This window comes from Cherax quadricarinatus, chromosome 19 (genome assembly GCF_038502225.1).
Source record: "Cherax quadricarinatus isolate ZL_2023a chromosome 19, ASM3850222v1, whole genome shotgun sequence".
NCBI classification, from domain to species: domain Eukaryota; kingdom Metazoa; phylum Arthropoda; class Malacostraca; order Decapoda; family Parastacidae; genus Cherax; species Cherax quadricarinatus.
Window position 1 is genome coordinate 8025441 of NC_091310.1, and position 19331 is coordinate 8044771.

At 41.1% G+C, this 19331-nt stretch overlaps 1 long non-coding RNA gene across 2 annotated transcripts in view; it reads left to right on the top strand.

Moving 5' to 3' along the window:
* Positions 1-10668, top strand: part of LOC138852915 (uncharacterized) — a 74542-nt gene extending 63874 nt beyond the window's left edge. For both annotated transcript variants that reach the window (XR_011392172.1, XR_011392173.1), the window contains exons 2-3: positions 7964-8124; positions 10554-10668. This is a non-coding gene — a long non-coding RNA (uncharacterized lncRNA). The remainder of the gene's footprint in view (positions 1-7963; positions 8125-10553) is intronic.
* The last annotated feature ends 8663 nt before the right edge of the window (positions 10669-19331 follow it).

The window sequence follows — 19331 nt, forward strand, 5'->3', positions numbered from 1 at the left end:
AACACTGTACTGCTATAAACAGCTGAGATTTTATGCTTAAGTCAGCAATAATCGAGTCAGACACTACTGACCCACTAAGCTTAACCTCAGGGTCAATGACCATGAAGGGTACACAGTACATATGGCTGGTGTTCATGGCTTGAGTTTGCTGTGTCAGCCTGACCACGATGATTAATCGTAAATAACGATGTTATACACTTCATTCACTATACACTATAAATGTCATTGTATAACTGCAAATCACACGTGAATATTACTTACACATATAAAAATGTCACTGTTAATATGTATTGAAAGCTTACACTTTATATATAAGTTCCTTTAATATAACAGGTAGATCTATAAGAAACAAACTTTAACACAATCTTGTCTCTTAATTTCTCTCTATAAACATTATAAACACTATGTGTATATACACTCAGACAAACCGAACATCACTTGGGTTGTTGTCTTAATCAGCACTTCTTCGAGCTTGGAGCAGTGGATGCAGGGTGCCATCCCCCGTTTTCTTGTTGGGTGAGTCACCCAACTCCCGTTTTCTTTGGGTGAATGCTGGGTGAGCGCCCGTTTTCTTTTGGCTGCCCATTCTCTGTGATTGAGTCTGGAGGGACTCATTTATACTGATTTAACTTGTAAAACACTAGTTTAACAGCGTTTTTCGAAGGACCTTGGCTCATAGGTTATTTGTACACTGTAGTACAACATATTTGGACCACAGTGTGGCCTTTATCCGGTTCGAGCACGACCAATATGCTGAGAAATGGCATTACCAGTTAAGTTTAAAGAGTTTGTACTTAACATAGAAAGACAACTCATCGCCTGCACAGCCGCCCCTGCAGACGAGGTCTTGAGAAACTGTCGAAGTCATCTCTCAACGGGCTGTAAAGATTTATAATTTGTAAGATTATAAATTACCCCTAGGGGGTGTTATGTCAGCATATTTCATTCACTGATTGCTGACAGATTACATACTTGTTTGGACTCAAAAGTCTGCACCTAACTGCCGACTATAGGTTGATTACAAACTCCTTGCGACTCAAGAACTGCACAGTCCCCCGTACTACAAGAAATAACGATGTTATACACTTCATTCACTATACACTGTAAATGTCACTGTAAAACTGTAAATCACACGTGAATATTACTTACACATATATAAATGTCACTGTTAATATGTATTGAAAGCTTACACTTTATATATATGTTCCTTTAATATAACAGGTAGATCTATAAGAAACAAACTTTAACACAATCTTGTCTCTTAATTTCTCTCTATAAACATTATAAACACTATGTGTATATTCACTCAGACAAACCGAACATCACTTGGGTTGTTGTCTTAATCAGCACTTCTTTGAGCTTGGAGCAGTGGATGCAGGGTGCCATCCCGCGTTTTCTTGTTGGGTGAGTCACCCAACTCCCGTTTTCTTTGGGTGAATGCTGGGTGAGCGCCCGTTTTCTTTTGGCTGCCCATTCTCTGTGATTGAGTCTGGAGGGACTCATTTATACTGATTTAACTTGTAAAACACTAGTTTTACAGCGTTTTTCGAAGGACCTTGGCTCATAGGTTATTTGTACACTGTAGTACAACATATTTGGACCACAGTGTGGTCTTTATCCGGTTCGAGCACGACCAATATGTTGAGAAATGGCATTACCAGTTAAGTTTAAAGAGTTTGTACTTAACTTAGAAAGACAACTCATCGCCTGCACAGCCGCCCCTGCAGACGAGGTCTTGAGAAACTGTCGAAGTCATCTCTCAACGGGCTGTAAATATTTATAATTTGTAAGATTATAAATTACCCCTAGGGGGTGTTATGTCAGCATATTTCATTCACTGATTGCTGACAGATTACATACTTGTTTGGACTCAAAAGTCTGCACCTAACTGCCGACTATAGGTTGATTACAAACTCCTTGCGACTCAAGAACTGCACAGTCCCCCGTACTACAAGAAATAACGATGTTATACACTTCATTCACTATACACTATAAATGTCACTGTATAACTGTAAATCACACGTGAATATTACTTACACATATATAAATGTCACTGTTAATATGTATTGAAAGCTTACACTTTATATATATGTTCCTTTAATATAACAAGTAGATCTATAAGAAACAAACTTTAACACAATCTTGTCTCTTAATTTCTCTCTATAAACATTATAAACACTATGTGTAGATACACTCAGACAAACCGAACATCACTTGTGTTGTTGTCTTAATCAGCACTTCTTTGAGCTTGGAGCAGTGGATGCAGGGTGCCATCCCCCGTTTTCTTGTTGGGTGAGTCACCCAACTCCCGTTTTCTTTGGGTGAATGCTGGGTGAGCGCCCGTTTTCTTTTGGCTGCCCATTCTCTGTGATTGAGTCTGGAGGGACTCATTTATACTGATTTAACTTGTAAAACACTAGTTTTACAGCGTTTTTCGAAGGACCTTGGCTCGTAGGTTATTTGTACACTGTAGTACAACATATTTGGTCCACAGTGTGGCCTTTATCCGGTTCGAGCACGACCAATATGTTGAGAAATGGCATTACCAGTTAAGTTTAAAGAGTTTGTACTTAACTTAGAAAGACAACTCATCGCCTGCACAGCCGCCCCTGCAGACGAGGTCTTGAGAAACTGTCGAAGTCATCTCTCAACGGGCTGTAAAGATTTATAATTTGTAAGATTATAAATTACCCCTAGGGGGTGTTATGTCAGCATATTTCATTCACTGATTGCTGACAGATTACATACTTGTTTGGACTCAAAAGTCTGCACCTAACTGCCGACTATAGGTTGATTACAAACTCCTTTCGACTCAAGAACTGCACAGTCCCCTGTACTACAAGAAATTCGTAACCTATCTTGCTCTTGTAGCGTGAGCTATGGTGTTCTTCACACCTTCGACAGATATCGGTGACTTGATAGAAGCTGAAGTGTCCTTGGATGTCCACGTCTTCCATAGTCTAGGAAAACGCACATTGGTACACTATGTTCCACAAGATTTGTCTTTATTATTCACAATCTTATGACTAAAGAAGCTGATCACACTTCTCTTAAGTTTTTATTGTGTTTTATGAGATACTTTGTTCACACTAACTCACAGATCGTTCTTTGTTGGTTATCCTGGCGTTAGTGTCACTCTCAGTAGAGTCAAAAGTAATCTGAAGACACCACAGCGCCCCATACCGTCACTCCCCTAGCACAAAAAAAATCTGACCTAGTACTTTTGCTTCCTTGCCACTTCCTCGATGAAGGAAAGCAGAATATTTGATTCTTGCTGTCTTAAGCATAAACAACAATGTCCACTATCTTTACTATGGTAATAAAGTGGGAGCAGGATTTTCCTTGATTGTCCTGCTAAAGTAAGAGATGTACTGTCTCTTATTAAACTACACTTTGCAACACTGGACTGCAAGGAGCAATGGTCGCTTGACCACGTCGCATACTCGTACGGCATCTGTGATCAATTACTCACTGTAGCAGTAAACAAGACGCTTGCCCCTTCTGAGAGGGCAGGGCCCCTCAGAGCTGAAAGGGGCTGAAGGGCTGAAGGGGGCTGATACCCCCCTCCTGGAGAAAATTTCTCCACATCTGTGTAAGAGCGCAACATGCCTGCTGTTTTTGTGTAGGAAAGCAACCTGTCTGTTGTTTTAGTGCAAGGAATCTATTGGTAGGAAGTTGCTTGTCTGCTGTGTTAGTGTAAGGAAGCAATTTTTCTGCCCTGTCAGTGAGAGGGAGCAACGTGTCCGCTGTGTCAGCGTAAGGAAGCTACTTGCCTGCTGTGTCAGTGTCTTGGAGCCACTTGTCCCCTTTGCCAGCGTAAGGCAGCTATTTGTCTGCTGTGTCAGTCTAAGAAAGCAACTTGTCTGTTGTGCCTTTGTAAGGACGCTACTTGTCTGCTATGTTGGTGTAAGAAAGCTGCTTATCTGCTGTGTCAGTGTATGAAAGCTGCTTATATGCTGCATCAGTGTATGGCAGCTGCTTGTCTGCTTTGTCAGTCTAAGAAAGCAACTTGTCTGCTGTGTCTTTGTAAGGAAGCTACTTATCTGTTGTGTAAGTGTAAGGAAGCTACTTGTCTGCTGTGTCAGTGTAAGGAAGCTACTTGTCTACTGTGTCAGAGCAAGGGAGCCACTTGTCTGCTGTGTCAGTGTAAGGAACCTACTTATCTGCTGTGTCAGTGTAATAGAGCCACTTGTCTGATGTATCTGTGTAAGGGAGACCCTTAACTGCCGTGTCAGTGTAAGGAACCTACTTGTCTGCTGTCACATTGTAAGGTAGGTACTTGTCTGCTGTGTCAGTGTGATGGAGCAACTTGTCTTCAGTGTCAGTGGGTGGGTGCACCTTTTCTGTGTCAGTGAAAGGAATCAATTTGTCTGCTGTGTCAGTGTAAGGAAGTTACTTGTCTGCTGTGTCAGTGTAAGGGAGACCCTTAATTGCTGAGTCAGTGTAAGGAACCTACTTGTCTGCTGTCACATTGTAAGGAAGGTACTTGTCTGCTGTGTCAGTGTGATGGAGCAAATTGTCTTCAGTGTCAGTGGGTGGGTGCAACTTTTCTGTGTCACTGAGAGGAATCAATTTGTCTGCTGTGTCAGTGTAAGGAAGTTACTTGTCTGCTGTGTCAGTGATAGGGAGCAAGTTGTCTGCCGTGTGAGAGGAAACAACTTATCTGCTGTGTAAGTGTAAGGAAGCTGCTTGTCTGCTGTGTAAGTGTAAGGAAGCTACTTGTCTGCTGCGTCAGTGCAAGGCGCCTGTCTCCTGTATCAGTGTAAGGCGCCTGTCTCCTGTGTCAGTGTTAGGAAGCAAGATGTCTGCTGAGTCAATGAGCGGGAGCAACTTTCCTGTGTTTGAGAGAGAGGGTGCAACGTGTCTCCTGTGCCAGTGTAAGGAAGCAACTTATCTGCTGTGTCAGTGTAAGGAAGCAACTTATCTGCTGTGTCAGTGTAAGGAAGCTGCTTGTCTGCCTGTGTCAGTGTAAGGCAGCTATGTGTGTGCATTGTTAGTGTAAGGCAGCTATTTGTCTGCTGTGTCAGTGTAAGAAAGCAACTTTTCTACTGTTTCAGTGTAGGAAAGTGACCTGTCCGCTGTTTAAGTGTAAGAAAACTACTTGTAAGGAAGTTAATTGTCTTCTGTGTCAGTATGAGGAAGCAACATGTCTGCTATATCAGTGTAAGGAAGCTACTTGCCTGATGTGTCAGTGTAAGGCAGCTACTTGTCTTTATTGTCAGTGTAAGAAAACTGCTTATTTGTTGAGTAACCGTATAAGAGCTACTTGTCTGCTGTGTCAGTGTAAGGCTGCTACTTGTCTGCTGTGTCAGTGTGACAGAGCAACTTGTCTGGTGTGTCAGTGTAAGAACGCAACTTGTCTGGTGTGTCAGTGTAAGAAAGCAACTTGTCTGGTGTGTCAGTGTAAGAACACAACTTGTCTGGTGTGTCAGTGTAAGAAAGCAACTTGTCTGGTCTGTCAGTGTAAGAAAGCAACTTGTCTGGTGTGTCAGTGTAAGAAAGCAACTTGTCTGGTGTGTCAGTGTAAGAAAGCAACTTGTCTGGTGTGTCAGTGAAAGGAAGCTGCTTGTCTGCCTTTGTCAGTGTAAGGCAGCTATGTGTGTGCATTGTTAGTGTAAGGCAGCTATTTGTCTGCTGTGTCAGTGTAAGAAAGCAACTTTTCTACTGTTTCAGTGTAGGAAAGCGACCTGTCTGCTGTTTAAGTGTAAGAAAACTACTTGTAAGGAAGTTAATTGTCTTCTGTGTCAGTAGGAGGAAGTAACATGTCTGCTATATCAGTGTAAGGAAGCTACTTGCCTGCTGTGTCAGTCTAAGAAAGCCACTTCTCTACTGTTTCAGTGTAGGAAAGCAACCTGTCTGCTGTTTAAGCTTAAGGAAGCTACTTGTAAGGAAGTTACTTGTCTGCTGTGTCAGTGTAAGGAAGCTACTTGTATACTGTGGCAGTGTTATTAAGCTACTTTTCTGCTGTTTTAGTGTGAGAAAGAAATTTGTCTGCTGTGTTACTGAGAGGGAGCAACTTGTCTGCTGTGTCATTGTGAGGAATCAACTTGTCTTCTGTGTCAGTGTAAGGAAGCTACTTCTCTGCTGTGTCAGTGTAAGGAAGCTACTCGTCAACTGTGTCAGTGTAAGGAAGCTACTCGTCAGCTGTGTTAGTGTAAGCCAGCTACTTGTCTGCTGTCTCAGTGTATGGCAGCTACTTGTCTGCTGTGTCAGTGTTCTGCAACTATTTGTGTACTGTGCCATTGTAAGGAAGCTGCTTATCTGCTGTGTCAGTGTAAGGCAGCTACTTATCTGCTGTGTCAATGTAAGGAAGCTACTTGTCTGCTGTGCAGTAACAACTTATTTCAAAGTGAATGTTGAAAAAAAAAATTATATTTTAATCAGTTAGTTGGGACACAAATATTGCAATAATTATAAAGAATTTAAGCCTTCCTAATTAATACTTCCTCATTCTTACATAACCCGTAAATTCATAACATAAAGTAAATAATTACTTGGAAGTAGCCTTAATAAATGTTAAAATACCGGAGAATTTGTACATCGCTTCGTCCTTGATCCTTTATCTTATCTCAATATAAATCCTCTTAATGTCCAATACTGATGAGTTTTTCTCTTGAATCATAGATATTGTCTGTGTATATATTGACTTGTACTCACTGAGTACAAGTCAGTACAATCTCAGTACTTAGCACTGAGCTGAAATTCTAGCTCCTGACACCACCTCTTAGACCTCTTTGATCGGCATCACTTATTTCTGGCTTCATATGACTTATCATATCTACTCTTTAAGCTGTGTAATAAATTTACCTTCAATACTACTCATTAAAGTCACAGCCGTTTTCCACAATCTTTCATACTTTAGATTTATCTTTGATGAATTACGATCATTTTTCTACTCCTGACGCCTGGCCAGGATCATGTGGTGTTTTCCTGGTTTTCCTGGTTTCCTGCCCTACATATCCATTACCGCCTGGTTAATCAGGCATCTGGTGAAGACATTTGTCCAGTTTACTTTTGAAGACTTCTACACTTTTCACAGCAATGTTTCTGATATCTGCTTATAAGATGTTGAATAGTCTGGGGCCACGGATGTTATTGTACCAGCTGCGTCCCTAATTTTCACTGGGTTTATTTTGCGCATCTTCCCTTATCTCTCGGTACAGTATGTTGTTACGGCAAAGTGCACATTTGGGACAAGGCTCTCAAGTACTTTCCAAGTATATATTCTCTCTCTCTCTCTCTTACTCTTACTCTCTCCATTAAGTACATGGAATAAGCCACATTGAGTGACTGACTAGGGTTATTCAGGGTTAAACCGAATATTTTTAGTCTTCACAGACGCAGTGAAACACACTACACCTTCGTATTATCAATTGAGTTATAATATACATACACTTATTATGTCAGATGAAGTTGTAATTAACAACAATCAAGAATAAACAGAAGGACGGACGAGGGAAGTGAACCACGGTCCGTAAATTGACAATCCACCGCTTTACCACCTCGGCTACTGAGCCTGTGATGAAGTAGGCTGGGAAGTGGTACTTGTGTACATATTTCAGTGAAAGGCGCTAACTCTAACTTAATTGGCTTCTTTTCCACGGCCCAATAGCTTTTACAGTATATCTATTCTTACTTCCCACAAAGAATTATAGTCTATGAACTGAGATTAAGTGTAATAAACAACTGTCAACGAATTAACACAAGGATGGACGGGGAGCTAATCGCGGTTCATAAACTGACACTTCGACGCTCTACCACCTCGGCTACTGAGGTTCTGATAGAGAAGGTAGAACATTGGACTGTAAATTTATGGTCCGCTATTTTCTCCCCAATCTATCCTCCTGTTTATTTACATATACGGATAAATTAAAGAAGTAAAAATGAACATTTCGATGAATGTGTATTCATGCAAGAACATAATTCATGTTTTGCAATACTTTATGTTTTTGTGTGTGTACAGACAAGCAGCAAACATGGTGTGCTGTGTGGTCACGACTGTGGTGGCAGCTGTTGTGGTGTTGATACTGACTGTCAAGTTCATCTACCATTACCAGTCAGGACGATGTACCTCCAAAACAAGACTGGTGGGTAAGACAGCCATTGTCACAGGAGCATCTGCAGGTATGTCCTACAAACTGCTTGTCTGCCACTACAGTATTAAGTTTTCTATATATATTTTTCTAAACGTTCAAATTATCATTATTCCTGATTTAGTGGGATTATCGGAGAAAAATACACGTTTGGTTTAGAGGACTGAAGATGGAACTCCACCTCTCCCTTCCTGAGAGGAATGTGGAATGTGAGTTAAGCGGTTTAAAAATAGATTATAATTGAAATGTCTACCATATTATTTTGAAATAGTGATGAGTTGGAGGAGTGAAACCAGTTACATTTGATGAGACTATTATCAACAGTTACACTGGATGAGACTATTATCAACAGTTACACTGGATGAGACTATTATCAACAGTTACACTTGATGAGACTGTTATCAAGAGTTACAGTTGATGAGACTGTTATCAACAGTTACAGTAGATGAGATTGTTATAAACAGTTACAAATGATGAGAACGTTATCAACAGTTACACTTGATGGGACAGTTATCTACAGTTACACTTGATGGGACAGTTATCTACAGTTACACTTGATGGGACAGTTATCTACAGTTACACTTGATGGGATAGTTATCTACAGTTACACTTGATGGGACAGTTATCAACAGTTACACTTGATGGGACAGTTATCAACAGTTACACTTGATGGGACAGTTATCAAGAGTTACAGTTGATGAGACTGTTATCAACAATTACAGTTGATGAGACTGTTATCAACAGTTACAGTTGATGAGGCTGTTATAAACAATTACAATTGTTTGACAGGTATCGGGAAGGAGAGAACTTAACACAGTAACGTTTGACAGGTATCGGGAAGAAGACAACTTAACATAGTAAAGTTTGACAGGTATCGGGAAGGAAACAACTTAACTTAGTAATGCTTGACAAGGTATCGGGAAGGAGACAACTTAACATAGTAATGTTCGACAGGTATCGGGAAGGAAACAACTTAATAAATTAATGTTTGAGAGGTATCCGGAAGGAGACAACTTAGTAATGCTTGACAGGTATCGGGAAGGAAACAACTTAACATAGTAATGCTTGACAGGTATCGGGAAGCAGACAACTTAACATAGTAATGTTCGACAGGTATCAGGAAGAAGACAACTTAACACATTAATGTTTGACAGGTATCGGGAAGGAGATAATCTAACACAGTAATGTTTGACAGGTATCGGGAATCAGACAATTTAACAGTAATGTTTGACAGGTATCGGGAAGGAGACAACTTAACTTAGTAATGCTTGACAGGTATCGGGAAGGAGACAACTTAACATAGTAATGTTAGACAGGTATCGGGAAGGAGACAACTTAATATAGTAATGTTTGACAGGTATCGGGAAGGAGACAACTTAGCATAGTAATGTTTGACAGGTATCAGGAAGGAGACAACTTAACACAGTAATGTTTGACAGGTATCGGGAAGGAGATAATCTAACACAGTAATGTTTGACAGGTATCGGGAATCAGACAAATTAACAGTAATGTTTGACAGGTATCGGGAAGGAGACAACTTAACTTAGTAATGCTTGACAGGTATCGGGAAGGAGACAACTTAACATAGTAATGTTCGACAGGTATCGGGAAGGAAACAACTTAACATATTAATGTTTGACAGGTATCGGGAAGGAGACAACTTAACTTAGTAATGCTTGACAGGTATCGGGAAGGAGACAACTTAACATAGTAATGTTCGACAGGTATCGGGAAGGAAACAACTTAACATATTAATATTTGACAGGTATCGGGAAGGAGACAACTTAACTTAGTAATGCTTGACAGGTATCGGGAAGGAAACAACTTAACTTAGTAATGCTTGACAGGTATCGGGAAGGAGACAACTTAACATAGTAATGTTCGACAGGTATAAGGAAGGAGACAACTTAACACAGTAATGTTTGACAGGTATCGAGAGGGCGACAACTTAACACAGTAATGTTTGACAGGTATCGAGAGGGAGACAACTTAACATAGTAATGTTAGACAGGTATCGGGAAGCAGACAACTTAACATAGTAATGTTTGACAGGTATCGGGAAGGAGACAACTTAGCATAGTAATGTTTGACAGGTATCAGGAAGGAGACAATCTAACACAGTAATGTTTGACAGGTATTGGGAAGGAGACAATTTAACAGTAATGTTTGACAGGTATCAGGAAGGAGACAACTTAACATAGTAATGTTTGACAGGTATCAGGAAGGAGACAACTTAACATAGTAATGTTTGACAGGTATCCGGAAGGAGACAACTTAACAGAGTAATGTTTGACAGGTATCGGGAAGGAGACAACTTAACATAGTAATGTTTGACAGGTATCCGGAAGGAGACAACTTAACAGAGTAATGTTTGACAGATATCGGGAAGGAGACAACTTAACATAGTAATGTTTGACAGGTATCGGGAAGGAGACAACTTAACATAGTAATGTTTGACAGGTATTGGGAAGGAGACAGCTTGGGACTTGGCTCAGCGCGGCGCCCGGGTCATCCTTGCTTGTCGTAATGTTGAGAAAGCTGAGAGAGTTGCAGGTCAGTCTGATCTTAAGTTCTATATCACACTTAACACGTATTTTTTAATGTTATTAGGCTAGGGTAATGTTTATGTTTTGTTAATAAAAAATAATTAGATGTAATTCGTTGGCTGTGCAGTTTATAGATAGATATCCTTATATTGCTTAACTTCTGTCTCATCTACGTCATTACAGCCAGAATAATTAGTATAGAGTGAGGCATAAGTTTATAATGCAGTTAAGTATTAGTGTTTATGACCTGAAGCAAATCACGTTTGGTATTCACAAGTTTTCACATGGACATTAATATTACAATTTCTTGAAGTGAATGGGCAAATTAAGACATATTAGCCCTGAACTAATTCCAACATTCTACTTAGAATCATCAGTTTTGAAGCCATACTGAAGAAGTATTGTCTTGTTATCTAAGTGACAACAATATCCTACAACACAATAGTTCATTAAGTTTGAAGTTGATCAAATTTGCATTATAAAGTTAACAACGTTGAAGATGAAGGTAATTGTGTGAGGACTCACAAATTATTATATGGAAATATTTTTTAAATTTTCCCTAATTTATTCTACAAAAAAAAAGGCAAATTAGGACCAACCCAGGACTAAATCAGTCCAAACTTTCCTCTAGCTGACTTGTAGCAGCGTATAAGGTTAAAGTAAATATGCATGTAAGTAATTAGTTCATTATCATTAAAAATATTGGTACATAATGTACTCATTTTTTACATAGTTCTTGAGCACACAGATGTTATGTGCACATATATAACAATTATGTTAATTTAACTTAAGATCAATAAAGTCACACTGATCTGTTTCTGACCACAAGAGACTTTCTCCAATTATTTCACAGAACCAACTTAATTAATAGAACTGCCACATTAAAACTTACTTAACTTTAAGTTAAAACGAAGCTTTGAGGATAACAGGTCAGCAGTGTAAGTTTCAAACCAACCAGAAGAAGCATTCGCCAGTTACCCCACAGAATGAGACTTTTGTTAGTCAACACAGACTAACGCAAAACAAATTTCCTGATATTTGATGTTAATCAGAGTTGTTATATTTTACTGGAGGGAAAGCACTAAAACAGTAAGGGTCATATAACACTTGTAGAATGTTACGCATTTAAACGTAATGTATGGAAGGGTAGAATATGTCCTTGGATCAAGAAACCTTTATCAGCAACAAGGAAAAATAATGAAAAATTGTTAATAATACTATAATATTTCAAAATTTGAAGTGTAAACAAACATCTAAGACTTCATTTACAACATCAATTTTCTTCTCGGTAACGAAATTTTACCAGAGTAAATTTTCTCCAGTTATCACATGGAAATAAAATGTGGGAATAACTAATGTAAAATTGTCGATCAGACATCCAGGACAGTAAATAATACCAGGAATCTTGTCTTATTTACAGTACATCACCATTGAAAGTTTGAAGCCGAGCGAGTAAGACGTTCTCAAGTTTTAAAAATTTGTTGTAAGAAAAACAAATGTCTGAGAATGTTCTGAAAACATGAAAGTTTATTCTCGTAAAATTTAAAAACTGCATAAAACGCGATTTTTTCTTTTTGTTATTTATATACTATATAAAATTCTCTGTTATCCAATAAGAAAAAGCGATTTGATTTGCATATTTTTTAAATCTAATATGAGAAAATTGCTTAAAATATTTGTAAATTTTCTCCTACACAACGCAAAAAGCGTTACAAAAACACATCAGATTAATCGGCACTGGAGTTTAAGGTTTGGAGCCGATCAGCAGCAGCATTTGTTAGTTTTTGCAACTTGTTGTGAAGTGCCCACAACTTGTTGTGAAGTGCCCACAACTTGTTGTGAAGTGCTCACAACTTGTTGTGAAGTGCCCACACCTTGTTGTGAAGTGCCCACGACTTGTTGTGAAGTGCTCACAGCTTGTTGTGAAGTGCCCACAACTTGTTGTGAAGTGCCAACAACTTGTTGTGAAGTGCCCACTACTTGTTGTTAAGTGCCCACAACTTGTTGTGAAGTACCCACAACTTGTTGTGAAGTGCCCACAACTTGTTGTAAAGTGCCAACAACTTGTTGTGAAGTGCCCACAACTTGTTGTAAAGCGCCAACAACTTGTTGTGAAGTGCCCACAACTTTTTGTGAAGTGCCCACAACTTGTTGTGAAGTGCTCAGAACTTGTTGTGAAGTGTCCATAACTTGTTTAGAAGTGCTCGCCTCTTGTTGTGAAGTGCTCACAACTTGTTGTGAAGTGCCCAGAACTTGTTGTGAAGTGCTCACAACTTGCTGTCAAGTTCCCACAACTTTTTGTGAAGTGCCACAACTTGTTGGGAAGTGCCCACAACTTGTTGTGAAGTGCTCACAACTTGTTGTGAAGTGCTCACAACTTGCTGTGAATTGTCCACAACTTGTTGTGAAGTGCCCACAACTTGTTGTGAAGTGCCCACAACTTGTTGTGAAGTGCCAGCAACTTGTTGTAAAGTGCTCACAACTTGTTGCGAAGTGCCCACAACTTGTTGTGAAGTGATCACAACCTTTTGTAAAGTGCCCACAACTTGTTGTGAAGTGCTAACAACTTGTTGTGAAGTGCCACAACTTGTTGTGAAGTGTCCACAACTTGTTGTGAAGTGCCCACAACTTGTTGTGAAGTGCCTACAACTTGTTGTGAAGTGCTCACAACTTGTTGTGAAGTGCACACAACTTGTTGTGAAGTGCCCACAACTTGTTGTGAAGTGCTCACAACTTGTTGTGAAGTGCCCACAACTTGTTGTGAAGTGCTCACAAGTTGTTGTGAAGTGCTCACAACTTGTTGTGAAGTGCTCAAAACTTGTTGTGAAGTGCCCACAACTTGTTGTGAAGTGCTCACAACTTGTTGTGAAGTGCCCAAAACTTGTTGTGAAATGCCCACAACTTGCTGTGAAGTGCTCACAACTTGTTGTGAAGTGCGCACAACCTGTTGTGAAGTGCCCACAACTTGTTGTGAAGTGCCTGCAACTTGTTGTAAAGTGCTCACAACTTGTTGTGAAGAGTCCACAACTTGTTGTGAAGTGCCCGCAACTTGTTGTGAAGCGCTCACAACTTATTGTGAAGTGCCCACAACTTGTTGTGAAGTGCCCACAACTTGTTGTGAAGTGCCCACAACTTGTTGTGAAGTGCCCACAACTTGTTGTGAAGTGCCCACAACTTGTTGTGAAGTGCCCACAACTTGTTGTGAAGTGCCCACAACTTGTTGTGAAGTGCCCACAACTTGTTGTGAAGTGCCCACAACTTGTTGTGAAGTGCCCACAACTTGTTGTGAAGTGCTCACAAATTGTTGTGAAGTGCCCACAATTTGTTGTGAAGTGCCCACAACTTGTTGTGAAGTGCCCACAACTTGTTGTGAAGTGCCTCACAACTTGTTGTGAAGTGCCCACAAGTTGTTGTATAGTGATCGCAATTTGTTATGAAGTGTCCACAACTTGTTGTGAAGTGCCGACAACTTGTCGTGAAGTGCCCACAACTTGTTGTGAAGTGCCCACAACTTGTTGTGAAGTGCCCAGAACTTGTTGTGAAGTGCTCACAACTTGTTGTGAAGTGCCCACAACTTGTTGTGAAGTGCTCACAACTTGTTGTGAAGTGCCCAAAACTTGTTGTGAAGTACCCACAACTTGTTGTGAAGTGCTCACAACTTGTTGTGAAATGTCCACAACTTATTGTGAAGTGCCCACAAATTGTTGTGAAGTGCCCACAACTTGTTGTGAAGTGCCCACAACTTGTTGTGAAGTGCCCACAACTTGTTGTGAAGTGCCCACAACTTGTTGTGAAGTGCCCACAACTTGTTGTGAAGTGCCCACAACTTGTTGTGAAGTGCTCACAACTTGTTGTGAAGTGCCCACAACTTGTTGTGAAGTGCCCACAACTTTTGTGAAGTGCTCACAACTTGTTGTGAAGTGCCACAACTTGTTGTGAAGTGCTCACAACAACTTGTTCTGAAGTGCCGAAAACCTGTCGTGAAGTGCCCACAACCTGTTGTGAAGTGCCCACAACTTGTTGTGAAGTGCCCACAACTTGTTGTGAAGTGCTCACAACTTGTTGTGAAGTACCCACAACTTGTTGTGAAGTGCCCACAACTTATTGTGAAGTGCCCACAACTTGTTGTGAAGTGCCTAAAACTTGTTGTAAAGTGCCCACAACTTGTTGTGAAGTGTTCACAACTTGTTGTGAAGTGCCCACAACTTGTTGTGAAGTGCTCACAGCTTGTTGTGAAGTTCCCACAGCCTGTTGTGAAGTGCCCACAACTTGTTGTGAAGTGCTCACAACTTGTTGTGAAGTGCTCACAACCTGTTGTGCTTGTTGTGAAGTGCCCACAACTTGTTGAGAAGTGCCCACAACTTGTTGTGAAGTGCCCATAACTTGTTGTGAAGTGATCACAACTTGTTGTGATGTGCCCACAACTTGTTGTGAAGTGCTCACAACTTGTTGTGAAGTGCCTTGTTGTGAACAACTTGTTGTGAAGTGCCCACAACTTGTTGTGAAGTGCCCACAACTTGTTGTGAAGTGCCCACAACTTGTTGTGAAGTGCCCACAACTTGTTGTGAAGTGCCCACAACTTGTTGTGAAGTGCTCACAACTTGTTGTGAAGTGCCTCACAACTTGTTGTGAAATGCCCACAACTTGCTGTGAAGTGCTCACAACTTGTTGTGAAGTGCCCACAACTTGTTGTGAAGTGCTCACAACTTGTTGTGAGGTGCCCACAACTTGTTGTGAAGTGCGCAGAACTTGTTGTGAAGTGCTTGCAACTAGTTGTGAAGTGCCCACAACTTGTTGTGAAAAGCCCACAACTTGTTGTGAAGTGCCCACAACTTGTTGTGAAGTGCTCACAACTTGTTGTGAAGTGCTCACAACTTGTTGTGAAGTGCCCACAACTTGTTGTGAAGTGCCCACAACTTGTTGTGAAGTGCCTCACAACTTGTTGTGAAGTGCCCACAACTTGTTGTGAAGTGCTCACAACTTGTTGTGAAGTGCCCACAACTTGTTGTGAAGTGCCCACAACTTGTTGTGAAGTGCCCACAACTTGTTGTGAAGTGCCCACAACTTGTTGTGAAGTGCTCACAACTTGTTGTGCCCACAACTTGTTGTGAAGTGCCCACAACTTGTTTGAAGTGAAGTGCCCACAACCCACAACTTGTTGTGAAGTGCCCACAACTTGTTGTGAAGTGCTCACAACTTGTTGTGAAGTGCCCAAAACTTGTTGTGAAGTGCCCACAACTTGTTGTGAAAGTGAATCACAACTTGTTGTGTAAAGTGCCCACAACTTGTTGTGAAGTGCTCACAACTTGTTGTGCCCACAAAAGTGCTCACAGCTTGTTGTGAAGTGCCCACAACTTGATGTGAAGTGCCCAAAACCTGTTGTGAAGTGCCAACAACTTGTTGTAAAGTGCCCACAACTTGTAGTGAAGTGCTCACAACTTGTTGTGAAGAGAAACTACTTGTTGTGAAGTGCCCACAACTTGTTGTGAAGTGCTCGCATCTTGTTGTGAAGTGCCCACAACTTGTTGTGAAGTGCCCACAACTTGTTGTGAAGTGCTCACAACTTGTTGTGAAGTGCCCACAACTTGTTGTGAAGTGCCCACAACTTGTTGTGAAGTGCTCACAACTTGTTGTGAAGTGCCCACAACTTGTTGTGAAGTGCCCATAACTTGTTGTGAAGTGTTCACAACTTGTTGTGAAGTGCCCACAACTTGTTGTGAAGTGCTCACAACTTGTTGTGAAGTGCCTACAACCTGTTGTGAAGTGCCCACAACTTGCTATGAAGTGCTCACAACTTGTTGTGAAGTGCTCACAACCTGTTGCGACAATCCCACAGCTTGTTGTGAAGTACCCACAACTTGTTGTAAAGTGCCCACAACTTGTTGTGAAGTGCCTACAACTTGTTGTAAAGTGCCCACAACTTGTGAAGTGCCAACAACTCGTAGTGAAGTGCTCTCAACTTGCTGTAAAGTGCCCACAACTTGTTGTGAAGTGCTAACAACTTGTTGTGAAGTGCCCAAAACTTGTTGTGAAGTGCCCACAACTTGTTGTAAAGTGCTCACAACTTGATGTGAAGTGCGAACAACTTGTTGTGAAGTGCCCACAACTTGTTGTGAAGTGCCCACAAATTGTTGTGAAGTGCCTACAACTTGTTGTGAAGTGCCCACTACTTGTTGTGAAGTGCTCACAACTTATTGTGAAGTGCCCACAACTTGTTGTGAAGTGCCCACAACTTGTTGTCAAGTACTCACAACTTGTTGTGAAGTGCCAGAACTTGTTGTGTAGTGCTCACAACTTGTTGTGAAATGCCCACAACTTGTTGTGAAGTGCTCACATCTTTTTGTGAAGTGCCCAAAACTTGTTGTGAAGTACCCACAACTTGTTGTAAAGTGCCAACAACTTGTTGTGAAGTGCCCACAACTTGTTGTAAAGCGCCAACAACTTGTTGTGAAGTGCCCACAACTTTTTGTGAAGTGCCCACAACAAGTGCCCACAACTTGTTGTGAAGTGCTCACAACTTGTTGTGAAGTGCTCACAACTTGTTGTGAAGTGCACGCAACCTGTTCTGACGAGCCCACAACTTGTTGTGAAGTGCCAACAACTTGTGGTGAAGTGCTCACAACTTGTTGTGAAGTGCTCACATCCTGTTGTGAAGTGCTCACAACTTGTTGTGAAGTGCCCACAACTTGTTGTGAAGTGCCCACAACTTTTTGTGAAGTGCCCACAACTTGTTGTGAAGTGCTCACAACTTGTTGTGAAGTGCCCACAACTTGTTGTGAAGTGCCCACAAGTTGTTGTGAAGTGCCCACAACTTGTTGTGAAGTGCCCACAACTTGTTGTGAAGTGCCCACAACTTGTTGTAAAGTGCCCACAACTTGTTGTGAAGTGCCCACAACTTGTTGTGAAGTGCCCACAACTTGTTGTGAAGTGCCCACAACTTGTTGTAAGTGCTTACAACTTGTTGTGAAGTGCTCATAACTTGTTGTGAAGTGCCCACAACTTGTTGTGAAGTGCCCACAACTTGTTGTGAGTGCTTACAACTTGTTGTAAAGTGCCCACAAATTGTTGTGAAGTGCCTACAACTTGTTGTGAAGTGCCCACAATTTGTTGTGAAGTGCTCACAACTTGTTGTGAAGTGCCCACAACTTGTGAAGTGCTCACAACTTGTTGGGAAGTGCCCACAACTTGTTGTGAAGTGCTCACAACTTGTTGTGAAGTGACCACAACTTGTTGTGAAGTGAACACAACTTGTTGTGAAGTGCCCACAACATGTGGTGAAGTGCCCACAAATTGTTGTGAAGTGCTCAAAACTTGTTGTGAAGTGCTCATAACCTGTTGTGACGAGCCCACAGCTTGATGTGAAGTACCCACAACTTGTTGTAAAGTGCCCACATCTTGTCGTGAAGTGCCTAAAACTTGTTGTAAAGCGCCCACACTTGTGAAGTGCCCAGAACTTGTAGTGAAAAGCTCATAACTTTTTATTAAGTGCCCAAAACTTGTTGTGAAGTGCCCACAACTTGTTGTAAAGAGCCAACAACTTGTTGTAAAGTGCCAACAACAAGTGCCCACAACTTGTTGTGAAGAATCCACAACTTGTTGTGAAGTGCTCACAACTTGTTGTGAAGTGCTCACAACTTGTTGTGAAGTGCTCACAACTTGTTGTTAAGTGCTCACAACTTTTTGTGAAGTGCTCACAACTTGTTGTGAAGTGCCCTCAACTTGTCGTGAAGTGCCCACAACTTGTTGTAAAGTGCTCACAACTTTTTGTGAAGTGCTCCACAACTTGTTGTAAAGTGCCCACAACTTGTTGTGAAGTGCTCAGAACTTGTTGTGAAGTGCTCACAACTTTTTGTAAAGTGCCCACAACTTGTTGTGAAGTGCACAACTTGTTGTGAAACTTGTTGTGAAGTGCCCACAACTTGTTGTGAAGTGCCCACAACTTGTTGTCACAACTTGTTGTAAAGTGCTCACAACTTGTTGTGAAGTGCTCACAACTTGTTGTGAAGTGCCCACAACTTGTTGTGAAGTGCCTAACAACTTGTTGTAAAGTGCCCACAACTTGTTGTGAAGTGTCACAACTTGTTGTGAAGTGCCCACAACTTGTTGTGAAGTGCTCACAACTTGTTGTGAAGTGCCCACAACCTGTTGTGAAGTGCCCACAACTTGTTGTGAAGTGCTCACAACTTGTTGTAAAGTGCGCACAACTTGTTGTGACAAGCCAACAGCTTGTTGTGAAGTACCCACAACTTGTTGTAAAGTGCCCACAACTTGTTGTGAAATGCCTACAACTTGTTGTAAAGTGCCCACAACTTGTGAAGTGCCAACAACTTGTAGTGAAGTGCTCACAACTTGTTGTAAAGTGCCCACAACTTGTTGTGAAATGCTCACAACTTGTTGTGAAGTGCCCACAACTTGTTGTGAAGTGCCCACAACTTGTTGTGAAGTGCCCACAACTTGTTGTGAAGTGCCCACAACTTGTTGTGAAGTGCTCACAACTTGTTGTGAAGTACCCACAACTTGTTGTGAAGTGCCCACAACTTATTGTGAAGTGCCCACAACTTGTTGTGAAGTGCCTAAAACTTGTTGTAAAGTGCCCACAACTTGTTGTAAAGTGTTCACAACTTGTTGTGAAGTGCCCACAACTTGTTGTGAAGTGCCTAAAACTTGTTGTGAATTGCCCACAACTTGTTTT